Source organism: Salmo salar, chromosome 17, assembly GCF_965601325.2.
Source record: "Salmo salar chromosome 17, fSalSal1, whole genome shotgun sequence".
Classification (NCBI taxonomy): Eukaryota; Metazoa; Chordata; class Actinopteri; order Salmoniformes; family Salmonidae; genus Salmo; species Salmo salar.
The window spans coordinates 45486795-45510662 of NC_138307.1; positions in this window are offsets into that span (position 1 = coordinate 45486795).

Sequence of the window (23868 nt, forward strand, 5' to 3'; positions counted from 1 at the left end):
ACAGAGCATGTCCAGTAGGGCGACAGGGTCACACCCATTTACTCCCAAAAATCATCTGTCCCCATCACTCAACCCTTTTCAGACCTCTGTCAGTCAAAAGTGAGTCATTTCAAATGTAGGCCTGTCTTACACATATGTAGGCTACATTTACACATTTGATAAACCACATCAAGTGACAAAAAAAGTTAAGCATTTTACTACAAAGAAGGTAGTTATCATTCTTTACAACCCAAACAGAGATTGGACAACCCCCCTCCTCTCGTTACTATGCATCTCTAGTCTACAGGGTCATGTCGCGTCACACTGCACTAGCTGTCATGGTTCATGTGACACCCACACACATCCCTCAGAGCAATAATGGATGAATCATAATGGATTAGATTCATATGGCGCTGTTCACTAGGTCTCAGAGCCCCTTGTACATGGTACAGGGGCGTAACACACTCCATTCATTCTCCAATAATTATCCTCTCCTTCCTGAGTAGCTTCTTCAGGGGGACTGAGATATGAGGAATCAAGAAATTGATTTCTTATGCATCAAAGCTGATTGATAATAAGTCCTTTGTTCATTGGTAGCCAAACCACTCTCGCTGCTCTACTTCTCTCTCCCCCCTTCTTTTTCCCCTCCTAATTTCCTCTTGTCCTCCTTTCTCTGCTTCCCCTCTGCTCTCTGTGGTCCCCCAGTGCAGTCTGTCATGTAGAGATGATTAGGATAATAGGGCTAATTTAATCCATATTGCCTGGCCTCTCTCTCTCTCTCTAGGAACACAGAAGCCTGTGTTAGTGTTTATATTTTCCATCCAGCACGTGGGACTGACACAGTAGTAACACAGGGGCTCCACTTCCCAGGGGCGTCTGTTGGGTATGGCAGGGTATTGCAGTTACCATACCCTAACTCAAGACCCACAATTTAAAGTATACCAAAAAAAGTAGACTAGATTAAAATGCAACGTCAAAAATACAACGACAATAACAATTGTAGGCTATAACAAATGTAAATTGTCATGCAGTGACAGAATGAGATAATGCAAATCATTAACAATTACTTGCTTAGGCTAACTTTTTTAACTTCCCAGCTCTGCATATTTTGCTGCGAAGAGACAGAATAATTAGATTATTTGTTTTGGTACTGTCCATATGTACAGTTGAAGTCAGAAGTTTACATACACTTAGGTTGGAGTCATTAAAACTTGTTTTTCAACCACTCCACAAATTACATTACAATGGAACGATTTGATTTGATTAGCTAGCTAGCTAGCTACATAGTTGTCTTTGCTGTCTTTGTATCAAGGATAAAGGTGTAGCTTTGAGAAACTAACAAGGTTAGCTAGCCAGCTGTATTTGTTAGTTCACGCCGTTTTCCAAACGACGTCAACACCACAACACCACTGCTAGCTAGCCAACTTTACCAACTAGCAGTACTGTAGAAACTAAATATACTGCTCAAAAAAATAAAGGGAACACTTAAACAACACAATGTAACTCCAAGTCAATCACACTTCTGTGAAATCAAACTGTTCACTTAGGAAGCAACACTGATTGACAATACATTTCACATGCTGTTGTGCAAATGGAATAGACAACAGGTGGAAATTATAGGCAATTAGCAAGACACCCCCAATAAAGGAGTGGTTCTGCAGGTGGTGACCAAAGACCACTTCTCAGTTCCTATGTTTCCTGGCTGATGTTTTGGTTACTTTTGAATGCTGGCGGTGCTTTCACTCTAGTGGTAGCATGAGACGGAGTCTACAACCCACACAAGTGGCTCAGGTAGTGCAGCTCATCCAGGATGGCACATCAATGCGAACTGTGGCAAGAAGGTTTGCTGTGTCTGTCAGTGTAGTGTCCAGAGCATGGAGGCGCTACCAGGAGACAGGCCAGTACATCAGGAGACGTGGAGGAGGCCGTAGGAGGGCAACAACCCAGCAGCAGGACCGCTACCTCCACCTTTGTGCAAGGAGGAGCAGTAGAAGTACTGCCAGAGCCCTGCAAAATGACCTCCAGCAGGCCACAAATGTGCATGTGTCTGCTCAAACGGTCAGAAACATACTCCATGAGGGTGGTATAAGGGCCTGACGTCCACAGGTGGGGGTTGTGCTTACAGCCCAACACCGTGCAGGACGTTTGGCATTTGCCAGAGAACACCAAGATTGGCAAATTCGCCACTGGCGCCCTGTGCTCTTCACAGATGAAAGCAGGTTCACACTGAGCACGTGACAGACGTGACAGAGTCTGGAGACGCCGTGGAGAACGTTCTGCTGCCTGCAACATCCTCCAGCATGACCGGTTTGGCAGTGGGTCAGTCATGGTGTGGGGTGGCATTTCTTTGGGGGGCCGCACAGCCCTCCATGTGTTCACCAGAGGTAGCCTGACTGCCATTAGGTACCGAGATGAGATCCTCAGACCCCTTGTGAGACCATATGCTGTTGCGGTTGGCCCTGGGTTCCTCCTAATGCATGACAATGCTAGACCTCATGTGGCTGGAGTGTGTCAGCAGTTCCTGCAAGAGGAAGGCATTGATACTATGGACTGGCCCGCCCGTTCCCCAGACCTGAATCCAATTGAACACATCTGTGACATCATGTCTCGCTCCATCCACCAACGCCACGTTGCACCACAGACTGTCCAGGAGTTGGCGGATGCTTTAGTCCAGGTCTGGGAGGAGATCCCTCAAGAGACCATCCGCCACCTCATCAGGAGCATGCCCAGGCGTTGTAGGGAGGTCATACAGGCACGTGGAGACCACACACACTACTGAGTCTCATTTTGACTTGTTTTAAGGACATTACATCAAAGTTGGATCAGCCTGTAGTGTGGTTTTCCACTTTAATTTTGAGTGTGTGACTCCAAATCCAGACCTCCATGGGTTGATAAATTGGATTTCCATTGATTATTTTTGTGTGATTTTGTTGTCAGCACATTCAACTATGTAAAGAAAAAAGTATTTAATAAGATTATTTCATTCAGTCAGATCTAGGATGTGTTATTTTAGTGTTCCCTTTATTTTTTTGAGCAGTGTACATTACAACGGAACATTTTGGTTAGTGTAATGTTAGCTAGCTACATAGTTGTCTTTGTATCAAAGATAAAGGTAAGATAAAGGTAAACGCAGCCATTGCTAGCTAGCCAACTCTAGCAGCTAGCAGTACTGTATCATTTTTAGTAAATAAGATTTTTGCAAGGTAAGCTTAACTTTCGGAACTTTCGAGACGTGTAGTCCACTTGTGTAGCTAGCGGTACTGACTTTGTGTTAGCTAGTCAACGTTTAATCACTTCTGCGTTATGAAAGGAACTAGACATGGACATGTATGATCCATTGGTAGTTTGTTGTAACCAAGTATTGGTGCTAACATTGTGTATTGGTGCTAACCGTGTGTTATTGGATGCTAGCATGCGAGTTAGCTACGGCGTCATAGGACACGGTGCACTGGGTGGGTTTCACGGAAGAATACTGTACCAAGTTATCTAGCTGAATAAACTAAGTTTGAGCCTATTCCTGGAAACATTGAACCACTGTAGTTTACATCAATTATATTTCTAAAGTGGAAGTTGGAAAAGTTATATGAGTGTTCCCGAGTTGTTTAGTTCATTTTCATTCCAATCTCTTTTGCATTAGCGTAGCCTCTCCTGTAGCCTGTCAACTATGTGTCTGTCTATCCCTGTTCTCTCCTCTTTGCACAGGCCACACAAACGCCTCACACCGCATGGCCGCTGCTACTCTAACGTGGTGGTCCCAGCGCGCATGACCCACGTGGAGTTCCAGGTCTCCGGCAGCCTCTGGAACTGCCGGTCTGCGGCCAACAAGGCAGAGTTCATCTCAGCCTATGCTACCCTCCAGTCCCTCGACTTCTTCGCGCTGACGGAAACATGGATTACCACAGAAAACACTGCTACTCCTACTGCTCTCTCCTCGTCTACCACGTGTTCTCGCATACCCCGAGAGCATCTGGTCAGCGGGGTGGTGGCACTGGAATCCTCATCTCTCCCAAGTGGACATTCTGTCTTTCTCCCCTGACCCATCTGTCTATCTCCTCATTTGAATCCCATGCTGTCACAGTCACTAGCCCATTCAAGCTTAACATCCTTATCATTTATCGCCCTCCAGGTTCCCTTGGAGAGTTCATCAATGAGCTTGACACCTTGATAAGTTCCTTTCCTGAGGATGGCTCACCCCTCACAGTTTTGGGTGACTTTACCCTGTTGGGGCTAGGGGGCAGTATTTGCACGGCCGGATCAAAAACGTACCCGATTTAAACTGGTTACTACTCCTGCCCAGAAACGAGAATATGCATATAATTAGTAGATTTGGATAGTAAACACTCTAAAGTTTATAAAACTGTTTGAATGGTGTCTGTGAGTATAACAGAACTCATATGGCAGGCCAAAACCTGAGAAGATTCCATACAGGAAGTGCCCTGTCTGACAATTTGTTCTCCTTCTGTGGCATCTCTATCGAAAATACAGCATCTCTGCTGTAACGTGACATTTTCTAAGGCTTCCATTGGCTCTCAGAAGGCGCCAGAAAGTGGAATGACGTCTCTCCTGTCTCTGGGCGAAAAACAGCAGGAGATATTGTCAGTGGTCAGGCTGAGAACAGTGACACTGGAGATGCACGTTCATGTAAAGACTCCATTTTCTATTTTCAGTGTTTGAACGAAAACAAGGTTTCCCGGTTGGAATATTATCGCTATTTTACAAGAAAAATCGCATAAAAATTTATTTTAAACAGCGTTTGACATGCTTCGAAGTACGGTAATGGAATATTCTGAATTTTTTTGTCACGATACGCGCCGGCGGGTCACCCTTCGGATAGTGTCTTGAACGCAAGAACAAAACTCAGCTATTTGGATATAACTATGGATTATTTGGAACCAAAACAACATTGGGTGTTGAAGTAGAAGTCCTGGGAGTGCATTCTGATGAAGAACAGCAAAGGTAATCCAATTTTTCTTATAGTAATTCTGAGTTTGGTGAGTGCCAAACTTGGTGGGTGTCAAAATAGCTAGCCATGATGGCCGGGCTATCTACTCAGAATATTGCAAAATGTGCTTTCACCGAAAAGCTATTTTAAAATCGGACACCGCGATTGCATAAAGGAGTTCTGTATCTGTAATTCTTAAAATAACTGTAATGTTTTTTGTGAACGTTTATCGTGAGTAATTTAGTAAATTCACCGGAAGTTTTCGGTGGGTATGCTAGTTCTGAACGTCACATGCTAATGTAAAAAGCTGTTTTTTGATATAAATATGAACTTGATTGAACAAAACATGCATGTATTGTATAACATAATGTCCTATGAGTGTCATCTGATGAAGATCATCAAAGGTTAGTGCTGCATTTAGCTGTGGTTTTGGTTTTTGTGACATTATATGCTAGCTTGAAAAATGGGTGTGTGATTATTTCTGGCTGGGTACTCTCCTGACATAATCTAATGTTTTGCTTTCGTTGTAAAGCCTTTTTGAAATCGGACAATGTGGTTAGATAAAGGAGAGTCTTGTCTTTAAAATGGTGTAAAATAGTCATATGTTTGAAAAATTGAAGTTTTGGGATTTTTGAGGTGTTTGTAATTCGCGCCACGCCCTATCATTGGATATTGGTGAGGTGTTCCGCTAGCGGAACATAGATGTAAGAGGTTTTAACCTGTTAGGGCTAGGGGGCAGCATTGACACGGCTGGATAAAAAACATACCCGATTTAATCTGGTTACCACTCCTACTCAGTAACTAGAATATGCATATACTTATTACATATGGAGAGAAAACACCCTAAATTTTCTAAAACTGTTTGAATGGTGTCTGTGAGTATAACAGAACTCAAATGGCAGGTCAAAACCTGAGAGATTCCTTTACAGGAAGTGGCCTGTCTGACCATTTCTGGAACTTCTTTGCCATCTCTATCATTTACTAAGGATCTCTGCTCTAACGTGACACTTCCCACGTCTTCCATAGGCTCTCATAGCCCGGGAAAAAAGAGAATGTCGTCATTCCAGCCCCAGGCTGAAACACATTATCGCCTTTCTCAAGTGGCCCATCAAGAGACACTAGCTTATGCGCGTGACCCCGACCGCCCCCGCCTTTGGGATTTTTTCCTCTGTTTGCCGAAAAGGAGATTCCCTGTCGGAATTTTACCGCTTTTCTACGAGAAAAATGACGTAAAAATTGATTTTAAACAGCGGTTGACATGCTTCGACGTACGGCAATTGAATACTTTGAATTTTATTGTCAGGAATTGCGCCAAGCGCGCGACACTTCTTTACTATTTCGGATAGTGTCTGGAACGCACGAACAAAACGCCGCTATTCGGATATAACGATGGATTATTTTGGACCAAACCAACATTTGTTATTGAAGTAGACGTCCTGGGTGTGCATTCTGACGAAGACAACAAAAGGTAATGACATTTTTATAATAGTAAATATGATTATGGTGAGTGCTAAACTTGCCGGATGTCTAAATAGCGAGCCCGTGATGCCTGGGCTATATACTTAGAATATTGCAAAATGTGCTTTCACCAAAAAGCTATTTTAAAATCGGACATATCGAGTGCATAGAGGAGGTCTGTATCTATAATTCTTAAAATAATTGTTATGCTTTTTGTGAACGTTTATCGTGAGTAATTTAGTAAAATTTAACAGTGTCCAAAGACGGCCAGAAGTATACGGAATGGTGTCGTCTGCGTAGAGGTGGATCAGAGACTCACCAGCAGCAAGAGCGACATCATTGATGTATACAGAGAAAAGAGCTGGCCCAAGAATTGAACCCTGTGGCACCCCCATAGAGACTACCAGAGGTGCGGACAACAGGCCATCCGATTTGACACATTGAACTCTATCAGAGAAGTAGTTGGTGATCCAGGCGAGGCAATCATTTGAGAAACCAAAGCTATTGACTCTGCTGATGAGGATGTGGGGATTGACAGAGTCGAAAGCCTTGGCCAGGTCAATAAGTACGACAGCACAGTATTGTTTCTTATCGATGGCGGTTACGATATCGTTTAGGACCTTGAGCATGGCTGAGGTGCACCCATGACCAGCTCTGAAACCAGATTGCATAGCGGAGAAGGTGCAGTGGGATTCGAAATGGTCTGTAATATGTTTGTTGACTTGGCTTTCGAAGACCTTAGAAAGGCAGGGTAGGATAGATATAGGTCTGTAGCAGTTTGGGTCAAGAGTGTCCCCTCCTTTGAAGAGGGGGATGACAGCAGCTGCTTTCCAATCTTTTGGAATTTCAGACGACACGAAAGAGAGGTTGAACAGGCTAGTAATAGGGGTTGCAACAATTTCGGCAGATAATTTTAGAAAGAAAGGGTCCAGATTGTCTAGCCCGGCTGATTTGAAGGGGTCCAGATTTTGCAACTCTTTCAGAACATCAGCTGACTGGATTTGGGAGAAGGAGGAATGGGGAAGGCTTGGGCGAGTTGCCGCGGGGGGTGCAGTGCTGTTGACCGCGGTAGGGGTAGCCAGGTGGAAAGCATGGCCAGCTGTAGAAAAATGCTTATTGAAATTCTCAATTATAGTTGATTTATCGGAGGTGACAGAGTTTCCTATCCTCAGTGCAGTGAGCAGCTGGGAGGAGGTGTTCTTATTCTCCATGGACTTTACAGTGTCCCAGAACTTTTTTGAGATGGTGCAGGTATCATTGCCAGAATGATCCAGCTTCGTTGCATTGCTCGGCAAAAAATACTCTGTTCCTGCTCCCCTGTCTCTCGTCCACATTGATACAAATCATAAACTGATAAGGTACTAAGATGTATAATGTCTCCATCAAATCTAAGAAGTTATTTTAACTTTTTATTCTTACTTATTCCTAGACACATTTTCAATGATGTATGAAATTGGAGTTGTTCTTCAACTGGTATGTCAAGGGTGTCATAAGGATTGGACCAAGGCGCAGCGGGTAAAGTGCTCATCTTCTTCATTTATTAACCTCTTGGGGCTAGGTGGGACGCTAGCGTGCCACCCGTGGTGCACTCCATCAACAGCAGGTGCATTTCAAGAGCGGCAAATTTGAATCCAAATAAATGTCAAAATTCAAATTTTTCAAAAATACAACTATTTTACACCATTTGAAAGATAAACATCTCCTTAATCTAACCACGTTTTATGATTTCAAAAAGGTTTTACGGCGAAAGCATAAATTTAGAGTATGTTAGGACAGTACATTTACAAGAGTTGTGTGTAATGTTTTGTCAAGTCAAAGACAGGGTCACCAAAACCATAAAACCAGCTAAAATGATGCACTAACCTTTTACAATCTCCATCAGATGACACTCCTAGGACATTATGTTAGACAATGCATGCATTTTTAGTTCTATCAAGTTCATATTTATATCCAAAAACAGCGTTTTACTATGGCATTGATGTTGAGGAAATCGTTTCCCTCCAATAACCGGCAGTCAAGTCAGCGTCACAAATTAAATAATTAAAATTAGAAAACATTGGTAAAATATTATATTGTCATTTAAAGAATTATAGATTTACATCTCTTGAACGCAATCAACTTGCCAGATTTAAAAATAACCTTACTGGGAAATCACACTTTGCAATAATCTGAGCACTGCGCCCAGAAAAATACGCGTTGCGATACAGACTAGACGTCATGTTAGGGAGATCTAAAATCGAAAATACTATGTAAATAATCCATTACCTTTGATTCTCTTCATCAGATGTCACTTCCAGGTATCACAGGTCCATAACGAATGTAGTTTTGTTCAAAAAAGCTCATCATTTATGTCCAAAAATCTCCGTCTCGTTAGCACATGATGTAAGCCAGCCGGACTTCTCGTCATGAACGAGGGGAAAAAATATATTTCCGTTCGTTCAAACATGTCAAACGTTGTATAGCATAAATCATTAGGGCCTTTTTTAACCAGAACATGAATAATATTCAAGGTGGACGAATGCATACTCTTTTATAACGTATTGGAACGAGGGTACCCAACATGAACTCGCGCGCCAGGTGTCTAATGGGACATCATCGTTCCATGGCTCTTGTTCGGTCAGATCTCCCTCCAGAAGACTCAAAACACTTTGTAAAGGCTGGTGACATCTAGTGGAAGCAATAGGAAGTGCCAAAATATTCCTAAGCCCCTGTGTTTTTCAATGGGATAGGTTTAAAGTCAATACAACACATCAGGTATCCACTTCCTGTCAGAAAATGTCTCAGGGTTTTGCCTGCCAAATGAGTTCTGTTATACTCACAGACACCATTCAAACAGTTTTAGAAACTTTAGAGTGTTTTCTATCCATATATAATAAGTATATGCATATTCTAGTTACTGGGTAGGATTAGTAACCAGATTAAATCGGGTACATTTTTTTTATCCAGACGTGCAAATGCTGCCCCCTAGACCCAACAGGTTAAAGAAAACACTTAAACAAATTAAACAAACGACGAAAACAGTTCCATAAGGCTCACAGGCTATACAGAAAATAACCACCCACAAAACACAAGTGAAAACAAACCCAACTAAATATGGCCTCCAATTAGAGACAACGACAACCAGCTGCCTCTAATTGGAGGTCATTGCCAAAAATCCAACATAGAAATAGAAAACTAGATATACACATACAAATAGAAAATATAGAACATAAACCAAAAACACCGAAACACAAACACCCCCTGCCACGCCCTGACCCAACTACAATGACAAATAACCCCTTTTACTGGTCAGGACGTGACATGGTAACACATAAATAATGAAGCAGGTTAATAGGTTAAACATTTCGCTTTCAATTCCAATGCTTTTTTTCAAGATACAACAGGTAAGTATATTATTTTGTATACATATTGCATATTTCCCCTCACCTAATGAACAACCACAATACCAGTCTGGTGTTAAGCTTTCTGTGCTGTATTGACGTATCCTGAAAATGACATCTGCTGCATTAGATTGAAGGGTCATATCTCAGTTATTGTTTTCTTTACTTTCAGAGTGCGAGCTGATCAAGGGGTCGAAAATGTAGATATTGCCAGATGTTCACTATCCGAGGAACAGGCCGTGGAAGCTTTATTGCTGGCAAAAGTGTCCATAACCAGAGGTAATTAAACTGTTCTGTGTTCTTTTTCTCTCTTCCTCTCTGTCTGTCTTGCACATGGAACCTGTCTCACATGCACAGTTTGGAGGAAGAAGGATACTTTGACCTGTCGTATTTTAACCACGTCTTCTGTGTGGGATATGTGCTCCTACCTCGTCTGCGGGCAGATCACAGAGAGTTGGAATAATCACCCTTTAAGTATAGAGGCGAGCCTGACACCTCACCAGCTGTGGCATATTGGAATGCTCCAAACACCTGTGCACATTTTTGTTTTTGCCTTAGCACTACACAGCTGATTCAAATGATCAAGTCATCATCAAGTTTCAAGTGGTATTTATGTCTAATAATGACATTATCTTCTATTGTTTGTCCTCATGTGTCTGTTTTTCAGCATAAAGTACTCTGTAGCCACTTAGTGTGGACACCAGGTGAGACCACATACAATAACAGTCTCTCTCCTTCACTTCATCCCTCTCCCCCTTCTCCCTAAATCCTCTAGGTTATATCAGCTGTGTTGGTGAACCCCTCCCGCATCTGAACAGGCTGACACAGAGGGCACAGCATGATCATAAGTGAGAGGTCACTTGGTTGGGTCAACAGTAAGTATTATTAAAGAGATGCTTTACATTGAAATGCAGATAGAGATGTAGTAGTCCCAGAGTTAATGATCCAAGGTCAGTTTTGCATTTCACCTCCTGATGATTATGATGACTGACCGTGTTAGAATAAAACAAACAAGGCTTAATCATGCTCTCTCTCTCTCTATTCATCTGTCTCTCGTCTCCAGGTATGTTTTGATGTAAGAGAGGAAGCCAGTCCCGTCATCGCCACCTCACCCGTTCTTAAGATAACCTTTGGGCCAACTGTGGGCCCATGCTGGTTAGGAGACACCGCTAGAGACACTGTAATTGTGATGAACTGAGAGAATATTAGGGTAGCTCTGTAATTAATTAATGATATGCTGTCTGCCTCTGTTCTTACCTCTTTCCCTTTGTCTTCTACACCTCTCTCCCCACCTCATCTTTCTTCCTTGTTTTATAATGCACAGCATATGTGCATTGAAGTACAGATTAATATTATATTATAAATACAAGTTCACAATTATCATAATTATAATGCATGTATTATGTATTTATAACACCTGGATAATGAACTTCTTTCAATAAAGCGTTTCACATTCTCCACTGGTTGAAATATTATCCTTTGTCCTCAGATTAATGCAGATGAAGGGAGTTAGATATGCATAGTTTTTTATTCTGTATATATGAATTAAAATCAGCCTTTATTTAAATCATGTTTCTAGTCTATTGCATAGTTACAATGTGTAATCATTGATGTCCCAGGAGCAGGAGTGGAAAACACTGTTGAAGTGTATAATTGTAATACATACATGCAGACACAGCATCATTCAAAGAATCCAGTTTGATACACCTGGTATTGGATATGACTGAAAAATAATGTCTCACAGAGATTCATACATGGACCACACCTTTATTTGCCAAGGAAGAGTACATGACCAGTGAATATATTCAAGATACAGGCTACAATGTGGGGATCTCATGCGTGGTAATAACCACAGTACATGTATATAGGACTTGCATCTTTGGCACAATACAGTTATTATATTCTACTCAATCCATAGGTTTCATTAATGCAATTCAGACTTGAAGTTGATACAACAACTATGATAGCTGAGGTTCATTAGTTCAGAACCTAACGATTATTAGTTCAGAACCTAACGTTTTAGAGTCCATACACACATCGGCTACATACTGTAGCTAGCTACACATCCATAGGCATAGTTATTTTTATCCTCCACTACACAAAAAGCAAGTAAATAGTTAGCAAGCTATGTTACTTCAGCTGCATTGCACGGCAAGGCAAGCTTACACAATTGTAACGTGAACTAACTCACTTTTGTACATCACGCTGGTCCGTACAATTGACCTTCTTTTAGCGCCCAAAAAACATAATACTTCCAGATCAACTGTAATATCAATACCAATGTAAAGCACAATTTCTCCCCTTTCCAACAAAATCAATGACGAGATGACATGATGCCCATCTCTGCACGATTCAAGAAGGCAATGAGCTCCGTAGGGTATTTTTTAAAATGGCGGGTGGGGAAGAGAAACCTATTGCGTGATAGTGAGAAGGAGAGATGTCGTGTGGGGAAACTGCTTTTTTCACTCGATCTGTCCAACTTATCACCTCTAAAATGTAAATAAAACACTATAAAGTGTTTATATAATTGTGAGAAGATTACTTCAGCCATTTAAACAGGAACAACCATTTCAGTAGGAGGTGCAAAAAAATCTAACTAACTGATAGGATTAGTTTAGGTAAATGTATGTTATTTATCTTTGTGTAGCATACGATTAATCAGTCTATCAATGTGCATGTAAAACATGGCTAAAATGTTGCAATGTCGGCTCCGCTTTAGCCTCAAATGGTCACCTCAATAAGATAACGAGTAAATTTACCTTGTTTCTTGTTTCGTATTCTTCCTGCTGGCTGGCTGAGGCTCACTCCAGGCTGTCAGTTGTCACTTCATTTTTCAGAGCTTGAGGGCCAGGGTGTGGTTCCGCGACATAGATGCATGAAGACTTCAGATCCACTATGTGATTGGTCAATAATCGCTGGATCAACATCCAGTGTGAAATCATTTCGCCATATTCATAACAGAACAATAGAAAAATGTATATATATTTTTTCCAATATAGGACTATTTTATATCGTTTTATAGATACACCTCTCCTGAATCGAACCACGTTGTCCGATTTCAAAAAGGCTTTACAGCAAAAGCAAAACATTAGATAATGTTAGAGGAGTATATCGTCAAAGTATTCACATAGCCATTTTCCGACCAACCACATGCATCACAAATAACCAAAAAACAGCTAAATGCAGCACTAACCTTTGACAATCTTCATCAGATGACACTCCTAGGACATCATGTTACACAATACATGCATTCTTTTGTTCGATAAAGTTCATATTTATATGTAAAAACAGCATTTTACATCAGCGCGTGACGTTGAGAAACTATTTTCCCTCAAATGCATCCGGTGAAACAGCACTACAATTTACTAAATTACTATTCGAAAACATTTTAAAAATGTAATATTGTCATTCTAAGAATTATAGATTAACATCTCATGAAAGCACCCGCAATGCCAGATTTAAAAATAACTTTACTGGGTAATCACACTTTGCGATAAAAGGGGAGGCGATACTCAGAAAAAAATAGGCTACTGTTACAGGTCAGCGCCATCTTGGAACAATCGCATATCAAATCTACTCTTGTATACTATTGTAAATAATCCCTTACCTTTGATTATCTTCAACAGAAGGCACTTCCAGGAATCCCAGGTCCACAACAAATGTATTTTTGTTCGAAAAAGTGAATCATTTATGTCCCAATAGCTTCTTGTTGTTAGCGCGTTCTGAAGGCTGCTCCAAATGTACCGTCATCCGCGGGACTTCTCTGTCACCAAAATGCAAAAAAAATATATTTAAGTTCGTTCAAACATGTCAAACGTTGTATAACATAAATGTTTAGGGCCTTTTTCAACCAGAGCTCCAATAATATTCAAGGGGGACGGTTGCATTGTCTTTCAAAACGTTTCGAAAGGGGAGGGTAGCCAGGGGCGCCCACGTCATAATGGTAACGGCCCTCCCCATGTGACCAAGATCAACAGCCTCTCTTTGGGTCAGTTTTCACAGTAGAAGACTCAAACCACTTTGTAAAGACTGGGGACATCTAGTGGAAGCCATAGGAAGTGCTCAATGAACCATAGCTCACGGTGTGATTTATAGGCAAGGTACTGAAGTTGAGTCCGCAATTCAGAATTCCACATCCTGTTATGATCTGTCTCTGGGTTTTGACTGCCATATGAGTTCTGTTATACTCACAGACACCATTCAAACAGTTTTCGAAACTTTAGGGTGTTTCTATCCACAACTATTAATTATATGCATATCCTAGCTTCTGAGTTTGAGTAGGAGGCCGTTTAAAATGGGCACGTATTTTTTTCAAAATACGACCGTCAAGAGGTTAAGACATCAATTGCAGGAATTGACACAAAATGTGTCAAAACATTTATACAAATTATGTTGTGCCAACACAGTGATTGTGTTAAAAGTCACACAATATGTCATCCCCAACTAGACACACGGATGTTAGTTGGTCGAAGGTTAGTCATTGGTCAACAATCAAGATGGCAGCTGTGTTTGAGACGATAATTTAGTAGCCAATTAAAATATATATGAAAACATGTATTCTAGTGTCGTGACCCCCACTTTGATAACCACTGATGTAGTGTAGGGGTGAAATAAGGTAAAGGGGGTGGAGGGGGCATTATTTGGTGTTTGATGGGGGATTATAATTGATTGACAGTGTTGGTATAGTGTGTGCTCATGTGTGCATGTGCGTGTGTGTGTGAGTGTTTTGTAGGAGGGTCAATTTATTTTTGTGTGTTTGGTGTGTATATGCTGGTGCACTTCAGCTCTCCAACTCAAACCCCAACAAAGAAAAAAGTAGCCATCTGTAGCCTTTGTCTTAGCTGGAAGCTAAGCTTTTCCAACCCTCTAACTCTGTGCATGTGTGTGTGTATGTGCATGTGTGTGTTTGTGTGTGTGAGTGTGTGCCGTTCAGAAGGCATCCCAGAATCCTGTTACCAGTCGTAATTCTTTCTCCACATTGTTCTGCTAGAGCAGCTAGTAGCTATCGTATAGTTGCAGAAGCCTGCTGCTGCTCAGTTGTCAGGAGATATTGTTATTGTTATGATTCTCCAAACATCTTGTCACATGGCTCTTCATGTGTCCAGTGTTTCCATTACATCTTATTGTGTGTGTGTGTGTGTTTGCGTGTGTTCCTGTGTGTGTAGTCACATGCTGCCTTCCTTATTTGCCTAGCTGTGCTGTTTCTAATAATTGGGGGAAATGGGAGAAGTGGAGAACATAATAATAACTGAATTAATTACAAATCCCTTGGCTGATGGTGGCCTGGCCTGCAATTACGATAATGATCTGGTTTCCCCCTAGAGAATATTTACCATAGTAGTATCTACAGTGGTTCCTCCTTTAACCTGTTAGGGCTAGGGGGCAGTATTTGCACGGCTGGATAAAAAAAATGTACCCGATTTAATCTGGTTACTAATCCTACCCAGTAACTAGAATATGCATATACTTATTATATATGGATAGAAAACACTCTAAAGTTTCTAAAACTGTTTGAATGGTGTCTGTGAGTATAACAGAACTCATTTGGCAGGCAAAACCCTGAGACATTTTCTGACAGGAAGTGGATACCTGATGTGTTGTATTACCTTTAAACCTATCCCATTGAAAAACACAGGGGCTGAGGAATATTTTGGCACTTCCTATTGCTTCCACTAGATGTCACCAGCCATTACAAAGTGTTTTGAGTCTTCTGGAGGGAGATCTGACCGAACAAGAGCCATGGAACGATGATGGCCCATTAGACACCTGGCGCGCGAGTTCATGTTGGGTACCCTCGTTCCAATACGTTATAAAAGAGTATGCATTCATCCCCCTTGAATATTATTCATGTTCTGGTTAAAAAAGCCCCTAATGATTTATGCTATACAACGTTTGACATGTTTGAATGAACGTAAATATATTTTTTCCCCTCGTTCATGACGAGAAGTCCGGCTGGCTTAGATCATGTGCTAACAAGACGGAGATTTTTGGACATAAATGATGAGCTTTTTTGAACAAAACTACATTCGTTATGGACCTGTGATACCTGGAAGTGACATCTGATGAAGAGAATCAAAGGTAATGGATTATTTACATAGTATTTTCGATTTTAGATCTCCCCAACATGACGTCTAGTCTGTATCGCAACGCGTATTTTTCTGGGCGCAGTGCTCAGATTATTGCAAAGTGTGATTTCCCAGTAAGGTTATTTTTAAATCTGGCAAGTTGATTGCGTTCAAGAGATGTAAATCTATAATTCTTTAAATGACAATATAATATTTTACCAATGTTTTCTAATTTTAATTATTTAATTTGTGACGCTGACTTGACTGCCGGTTATTGGAGGGAAACGATTTCCTCAACATCAATGCCATAGTAAAACGCTGTTTTTGGATATAAATATGAACTTGATAGAACTAAAAATGCATGCATTGTCTAACATAATGTCCTAGGAGTGTCATCTGATGGAGATTGTAAAAGGTTAGTGCATCATTTTAGCTGGTTTTATGGTTTTGGTGACCCTGTCTTTGAATTGACAAAACATTACACACAACTCTTGTAAATGTACTGTCCTAACATACTCTAAATTTATGCTTTCGCCGTAAAACCTTTTTGAAATCGTAAAACGTGGTTAGATTAAGGAGATGTTTATCTTTCAAAGGGTGTAAAATAGTTGTATGTTTGAAAAATTGGAATTTTGACATTTATTTGGATTCAAATTTGCCGCTCTTGAAATGCACCTGCTGTTGATGGAGTGCACCACGGGTGGGACGCTTGCGTCCCACCTAGCCCATAGAGGTTAAAAGTTGCGTCATACTGCGGCACACCTTGCGTACTGCCGCAGCATTCTGTGGCATGTCATTTAATTGTAAGCCATTTCTTCTGTTACTGCAAGTTATTGCTAGTTTTACCACCAGAGGGCATCTTTGAGAAGCATTTGATAGTATTCCGTATTGGCATTACCAGCGAATTTAAAACCCTTTTTTTGTAATAACATAGTATATGGGATTGATTTTAAGAAATGTGGCTTAATTAATAGTTTCTTTTCAGAGAAAAACAAAACCCTCAGGGTTTCCATTAGGATGGAATGGAAAATATGGAGCTGTACAACGTGATGGTTGGGAGTAAGCTACCGGATTGGAGGATTCTAAATTGTTTGCCTTCATTAGGCAACTTTGTTCCAATATTTATGTAAATCACTGATATGTATTCCCATAGTAATTTGTTATGGATCCAGAGAGGTTGGGATATTCACTATTATTCTACAATGTAGAAAATAGTAAAAATAAAGAAAAATCCTGGAGTAGGTGTGTCCAAACTTTTGAAACGTACTTGCTTAATTAATTCGATTCATATTCTGATTTTCTATTCCAAGAAAAATGAATAACCCTCTGGGTTTCCATTAGAATGGAATGGAAAATATGGCGCTGTACAACGTGATGGTCGGCAGTACAGTACTGGGTTATTTAGCTAAAGAATCCCCACAGGGCACGAGGAAGGAGCAGGCTGTCCTTGTAAATAAGAATTTGTTCTTAAACTGACTTGCCTAGTTAAATAAAGGTTACACTAAGGCCCATACTTTATTTTGATGCAAAGTTTGGCTGTTTACAAAGCAAAAGGTATGTAGTAAAATATAGGTTAAGTAAAAATAAATAAATAAAAGACCTACAACACCTTCGGTAGTCCTACAGCATATATAAAAATCTCTACATATACAGTGCCTTGCGAAAGTATTCGGCCACCTTGAACTTTTCGACCTTTTGCCACATTTCAGGCTTCAAACATAAAGATATAAAACTGTAATTTTTTGTGAAGAATCAACAACAAGTGGGACACAATTATGAAGTGGAACAAAATGTATTGGATATTTCAAACCTTTTTAACAAATAAAAAACTGAAGAATTGGCCGTGCAAAATTATTCAGCCCCCTTAGGGCTAGGGGGCAGCATTGACACGGCTGGATAAAAAACATACCCGATTTAATCTGGTTACCACTCCTACCCAGTAACTAGAATATGCATATACTTATTACATATGGATAGAAAACACCCTACATTTTCTAAAACTGTTTGAATGGTGTCTGTGAGTATAACAGAACTCAAATGGCAGGTCAAAACCTGAGAGATTCCTTTACAGGAAGTGGCCTGTCTGACCATTTGTTGAACTTCTTTTCCATCTCTATCATTTACTAAGGATCTCTGCTCTAACGTGACACTTCCCACGTCTTCCATAGGCTCTCAGAGCCCGGGAAAAAACAGAATGTCGTCATTCCAGCCCCAGGCTGAAACACATTATCGCCTTTCTCAAGTGGCCGATCAAGAGACACTGGCTTATGCGCGTGACCCCGACCGCCCCCGCCTTTGGGATTTTTTCCTCTGTTTGCCGAAAAGGAGATTCCCTGTCGGAATATTATCGCTTTTCTACGAGAAAAATGTCGTAAAAATTGATTTTAAACAGCGGTTGACATGCTTCGAAGTACGGTTATGGAATACTTAGAATTTTATTGTCACGAATTGCGCCATGCGTGTGACACTTCTTTACTATTTCGGATAGTGTCTGGAACGCACAAACAAAACGCCGCTATTCGGATATAACGATGGATTATTTTGGACCAAACCAACATTTGTTATTGAAGTAGCAGTCCTGGGTGTGTATTCTGACGAAGACAACAAAAGGTAATGAAACTTTTATAATAGTAAATATGATTATGGTGAGTGCTAAACTTGCCGGGTGTCTAAATAGCGAGCCCGTGATGCCTGGGCTATGTACTTAGAATATTGCAAAATGTGCTTTCACCATAAAGCTATTTTAAAATCGGACATATCGAGTGCATAGAGGAGGTCTGTATCTATAATTCTTAAAATAATTGTTATGCTTTTTGTGAACGTTTATCGTGAGTAATTTAGTAAAATGTTAGCGAATTCCCCGGAAGTTTGCGGGGGGTATGCTAGTTCTGAACGTCACATGCTAATGTAAAAAGCTGGTTTTTGATATAAATATGAACTTGATTGAACAAAACATGCATGTATTGTATAACATAATGTCCTAGGGTTGTCATCTGATTAAGATCATCAAAGGTGAGTGCTGCATTTAGCTGTCTTCTGGGTTTTGGTGACATTATATGCTGGCTTGAAAAATGGGTGTCTGATTATTTCTGGCTTGGTACTCTGCTGACATAATGTAATGTTTTGCTTTCGTTGTAAAGCCTTTTTGAAATCGGACAGTGTGGTTAGATTAACGAGAGTCTTGTCTTTAAATGGCTGTAAAATAGTCATATGTTTGAGAAATTGAAGTAATAGGATTTTTAAGGTTTTGAAAATCGCGCCACAGGATAGCAGTGGCTGTTACGTAGGTGGGACGAATTCGTCCAGCCTAGCCTAGAGAGGTTAATACTTTGTAGCGCCACCTTTTGCTGCGATTACAGCTGTATGTCGCTTGGGGTATGTCTCTATCAGTTTTGCACATCGAGAGACTGAAATTTTTTCCCATTCCTAGTTGCAAAACAGCTCGAGCTCAGTGAGGTTGGATGGAGAGCGTTTGTGAATAGCAGTTTTCAGTTCTTTCCACAGATTCTCGATTGGATTCAGGTCTGGACTTTGACTTGGCCATTCTAACACCTGGATATGTTTATTTGTGAACCATTCCATTGTAGATTTTGCTTTATGTTTTGGATCATTGTCTTGTTGGAAGACACATCTCCGTCCCAGTCTCAGGTCTTTTGCAGACTCCATCAGGTTCTTCCAGAATGGTCCTGTATTTGGCTCCATCCATCTTCCCATCAATTTTAACCATCTTCCCTGCCCCTGCCATCTTCCCTGCCCCTGCTGAAGAAAAGCAGGCCCAAACCATGATGTTTGACAGTGGGGATGGTGTGTTCAGGGTGATGAGCTGTGTTGCTTTTACGCCAAACATAATGTTTTGTATTGTTGCCAAAAAGTTCGATTTTGGTTTCATCTGACCAGAGCACCTTCTTCCACATGTTTGGTGTGTCTCCCAGATGGCTAGTGGCAAACTTTAAATGACACTTTTTATGGATATCTTTAACCTCTTAGGGCTAGGGGGCAGTATTTACACCGCCGGATAAAAAACGTACCCGATTTAATCTGGTTACTACTCCTACCCAGTAACTAGAATATGCATATACTTATTAGATATGGATAGAAAACACCCTAAAGTTTCTAAAACTGTTTGAATGGTGTCTGTGAGTATAACAGAACTCATATGGCAGACAAAAACCTGAGAGATTCCTTTACAGGAAGTGGCCTGTCTGACCATTTATTGGCTTTCTTTGACATCTCTTTCCAAAACAAAGGATCTCTGCGGTAACGTGACACTTCCCATGGCTCCCATAGGCTCTCAGAGCCCGGGAAAAAGCTGAATGTCGTCATTCCAGCCCCAGGCTGAAACACATTATCGCCTTTCTCAAGTGGCCGATCAGGGGACTGTGGGCTTAGGCGCGTGCACTGGTCGCCCCCGTCTTTCTTTTTTTTCCTCTATTTACCAAAACGCAGATTCCCGGTCGGAATATTATCGCTTTTTTACGAGATAAATGGCATAAAAATTGATTTTAAACAGCGGTTGACATGCTTCGAAGTACGGTAATGGAATATTTAGAATTTTTTGTCACGAAATGCACCATGCTCGTAACCCTGATTTACCATTTCGGATAGTGTCTAGAACGCACGAACAAAACGCCGCTGTTTGGATATAACGATGGATTATTTGGGACCAAACCAACATTTGTTATTGAAGTAGAAGTCCTAGGAGTGCATTCTGACGAAGAACAGCAAAGGTAATAACATTTTTGTTATAGTAAATCTGATTTTGGTGAAGGCTAAACTTGCTGGGTGTCTAAATAGCTAGCCCGTGATGGCTGGGCTATGTACTTAGAATATTGCAAAATGTGCTTTCACCAAAAAGCTATTTTAAAATCGGACATATCGAGTGCATAGAGGAGTTCTGTATCTATAATTCTTAAAATAATTGTTATGCTTTTTGTGAACGTTTATCGTGAGTAATTTAGTAAATTGTTAGTAAATTCCCCGGAAGTTTGCGGGGGGTATGCTAGTTCTGAACGTCACATGCTAATGTAAAAAGCTGTTTTTTGATATAAATATGAACTTGATTGAACAAAACATGCATGTATTGTATAACATAATGTCCTAGGGTTGTCATCTGATGAAGATCATCAAAGGTTAGTGCTGCATTTAGCTGTGGTTTGGGTTTATGTGACATTATATGCTAGCTTGAAAAATGGGTGTCTGATTATTTCTGGCTGGGTACTCTGCTGACATAATCTAATGTTTTGCTTTCGTTGTAAAGCCTTTTTGAAATCGGACAGTGTGGTTAGATAAAGGAGAGTCCTGTCTTTAAAATGGTGTAAAATAGTTATATGTTTGAGAAATTGAAGTAATAGCATTTTTAAGGTATTTGAATATCGCGCCACGGGATTAGACTGGCTGTTGCGTAGGTGGGACGATTTGGTGCCACCTACCCTAGAGAGGTTAAGAAATGGCTTTCTTCTTGCCACTCTTCTATAAAGGCCAGATTTGTGCAGTATACGACTGATTGTTGTCCTATGGACAGAGTCTCCCACCTCAGCTGTAGATCTCTGCAGTTCATCCAGAGTGATCATGGGCCTCTTGGCTGCATCTCTGATCAGTCTTCTCCTTGTATGAGCTGAAAGTTTAGAGGGACGGCCGGGTCTTCGTAGATTTGCAGTGGTCTGATACTCCTTCCATTTCAATATTATCGCTTGCACAGTGCTCCTTGGGATGTTTAAAGCCTGGGAAATCTTTTTGTATCCAAATCCGGCTTTAAACTTCTCCACAACAGTATCTCGGACCTGCCTGGTGTGTTCCTTGTTCTTCATGATGCTCTCTGCGCTTTAAACGGACCTCTGAGACTATCACAGAGCAGGTGCATTTATACGGAGACTTGATTACACACAGGTGGATTCTATTTATCATCATTAGTCATTTAGGTCAACATTGGATCATTCAGAGATCCTCACTGAACTTCTGGAGAGAGTTTGCTGCACTGAAAGTAAAGGGGCTGAATAATTTTGCACGTTTTTTATTTGTTAAAAAAGTTTGAAATATCCAATAAATTTCGTTCCACTTCAAGATTGTGTCCCACTTGTTGTTGATTCTTCACAAAAAATTACAGTTTTATATCTTTATGTTTGAAGCCTGAAATGTGGCAAAAGGTCGAAAAGTTCAAGGGGGCCGAATACTTTCGCAAGGCACTGTTGGTCTCCTGATTTAAATCCGATCAAAGTTGTTTGGCATCAACTGAAAACATTCATCCGTAACTCTGCCAAGCCGACAGGTAAATATGTACTGGTCAAGGCCATCAAGATGTTTTGGCAAGAGAAATTGACGATACAACAAATAAATCGTCTCTGTGTCACGGCTGTCGAAAGGAGTAGCGGACCAAAGTGCAGCGTGCGTGTAGTTCTACATTTTCTTTACTCTGTGCAACTCATGCAATACATCAAAATAACTGACTAGACAACAACAAACTGTGACACAGATGAGAACAAACACTATACAAAGATAATCACCCACAAAACCCAGGAAGAAAAACCCCTACTTAAATATGATCTCCAATTAGAGACAACAAGGACCAGCTGCCTCCAATTGGAGATCATCACAAACAAGCCAACATAGGAATATAAAAACTAGAACCTAAGAACATAGAAATAGAAAACATAGAAAACACAAAACACCCCCTGTCACGCCCTGACCTACTCTACCATAGAAAATAACATCTTACTATGGTCAGGACGTGACACTCTGTAAGGTTTTACATGTGGTCGTGGAGCTGGGTAGAAGTGCAACTAAAAACATCCGCATTTGAATGTCTTTTTTCTCATGAATGTATTTTATTAATGAAAGCATAAAGATGTTGATGAAGAAATACTGTACTGCTGTTTTGAGTAATGTAACACTTTAGAGGACTTTAGAATCAAATACATTTCAAAATTAGGAATTTTCACAACAGTAGCCGGGTTATAAAATGTCTATTGTCCTGCTAATAGGAAACATTTGCATGATGGGCTACACCTGCTACTGATGTGATTTCTTCACTATTATTCTACAATGTAGAAAATAGTAAAAATCTAGAAAAATCCTAGAATGAGTAGGTGTGTCCAAACTTTTGACTGGTACTTAATTAATTAATTAGATTCATATTATGGTGTTTCTATTCCATGAAAAACGAAAAACCCTCTGGGTTTCTGTTAAAATGGATCGGAAAATATGGCGCTGTACAACGTGACGGTTGGCAGTACAGTACTGGGATATTTAGCTAAAGAATCCCTGTGTCGTGTAGACGGGAAGCCGGGGTTCAATCCCCTGACAAGAAGGAAGGAGTAGGCTGTCCTTGTAAATAAGAATTTGTTCTTAACCTCTATGGGCTAGGTGGGACGCAAGCGTCCCACCCGTGGTGCACTCCATCAACAGCAGGTGCATTTCAAGAGCGGCAAATTTGAATCCAAATAAATGTCAAAATTCCAATTTTTCAAACATACAACTATTTTACACCCTTTGAAAGATAAACATCTCCTTAATCTAACCACGTTTTACGATTTCAAAAAGGTTTTACGGCGAAAGCATAAATTTAGAGTATGTTAGGACAGTACATTTACAAGAGTTGTGTGTAATGTTTTGTCAATTCAAAGACAGGGTCACCAAAACCATAAAACCAGCTAAAATGATGCACTAACCTTTTACAATCTCCATCAGATGACACTCCTAGGACATTATGTTAGACAATGCATGCATTTTTAGTTCTATCAAGTTCATATTTATATCCAAAAACAGCGTTTTACTATGGCATTGATGTTGAGGAAATCGTTTCCCTCCAATAACCGGCAGTCAAGTCAGCACCACAAATTAAATAATTAAAATTAGAAAACATTGGTAAAATATTATATTGTCATTTAAAGAATTATAGAACGCAATCAACTTGCCAGATTTAAAAATAACCTTACTGGGAAATCACACTTTGCAATAATCTGAGCACTGCGCCCAGAAAAATACGCGTTGCGATACAGACTAGACGTCATGTTGGGGAGATCTAAAATCGAAAATACTATGTAAATAA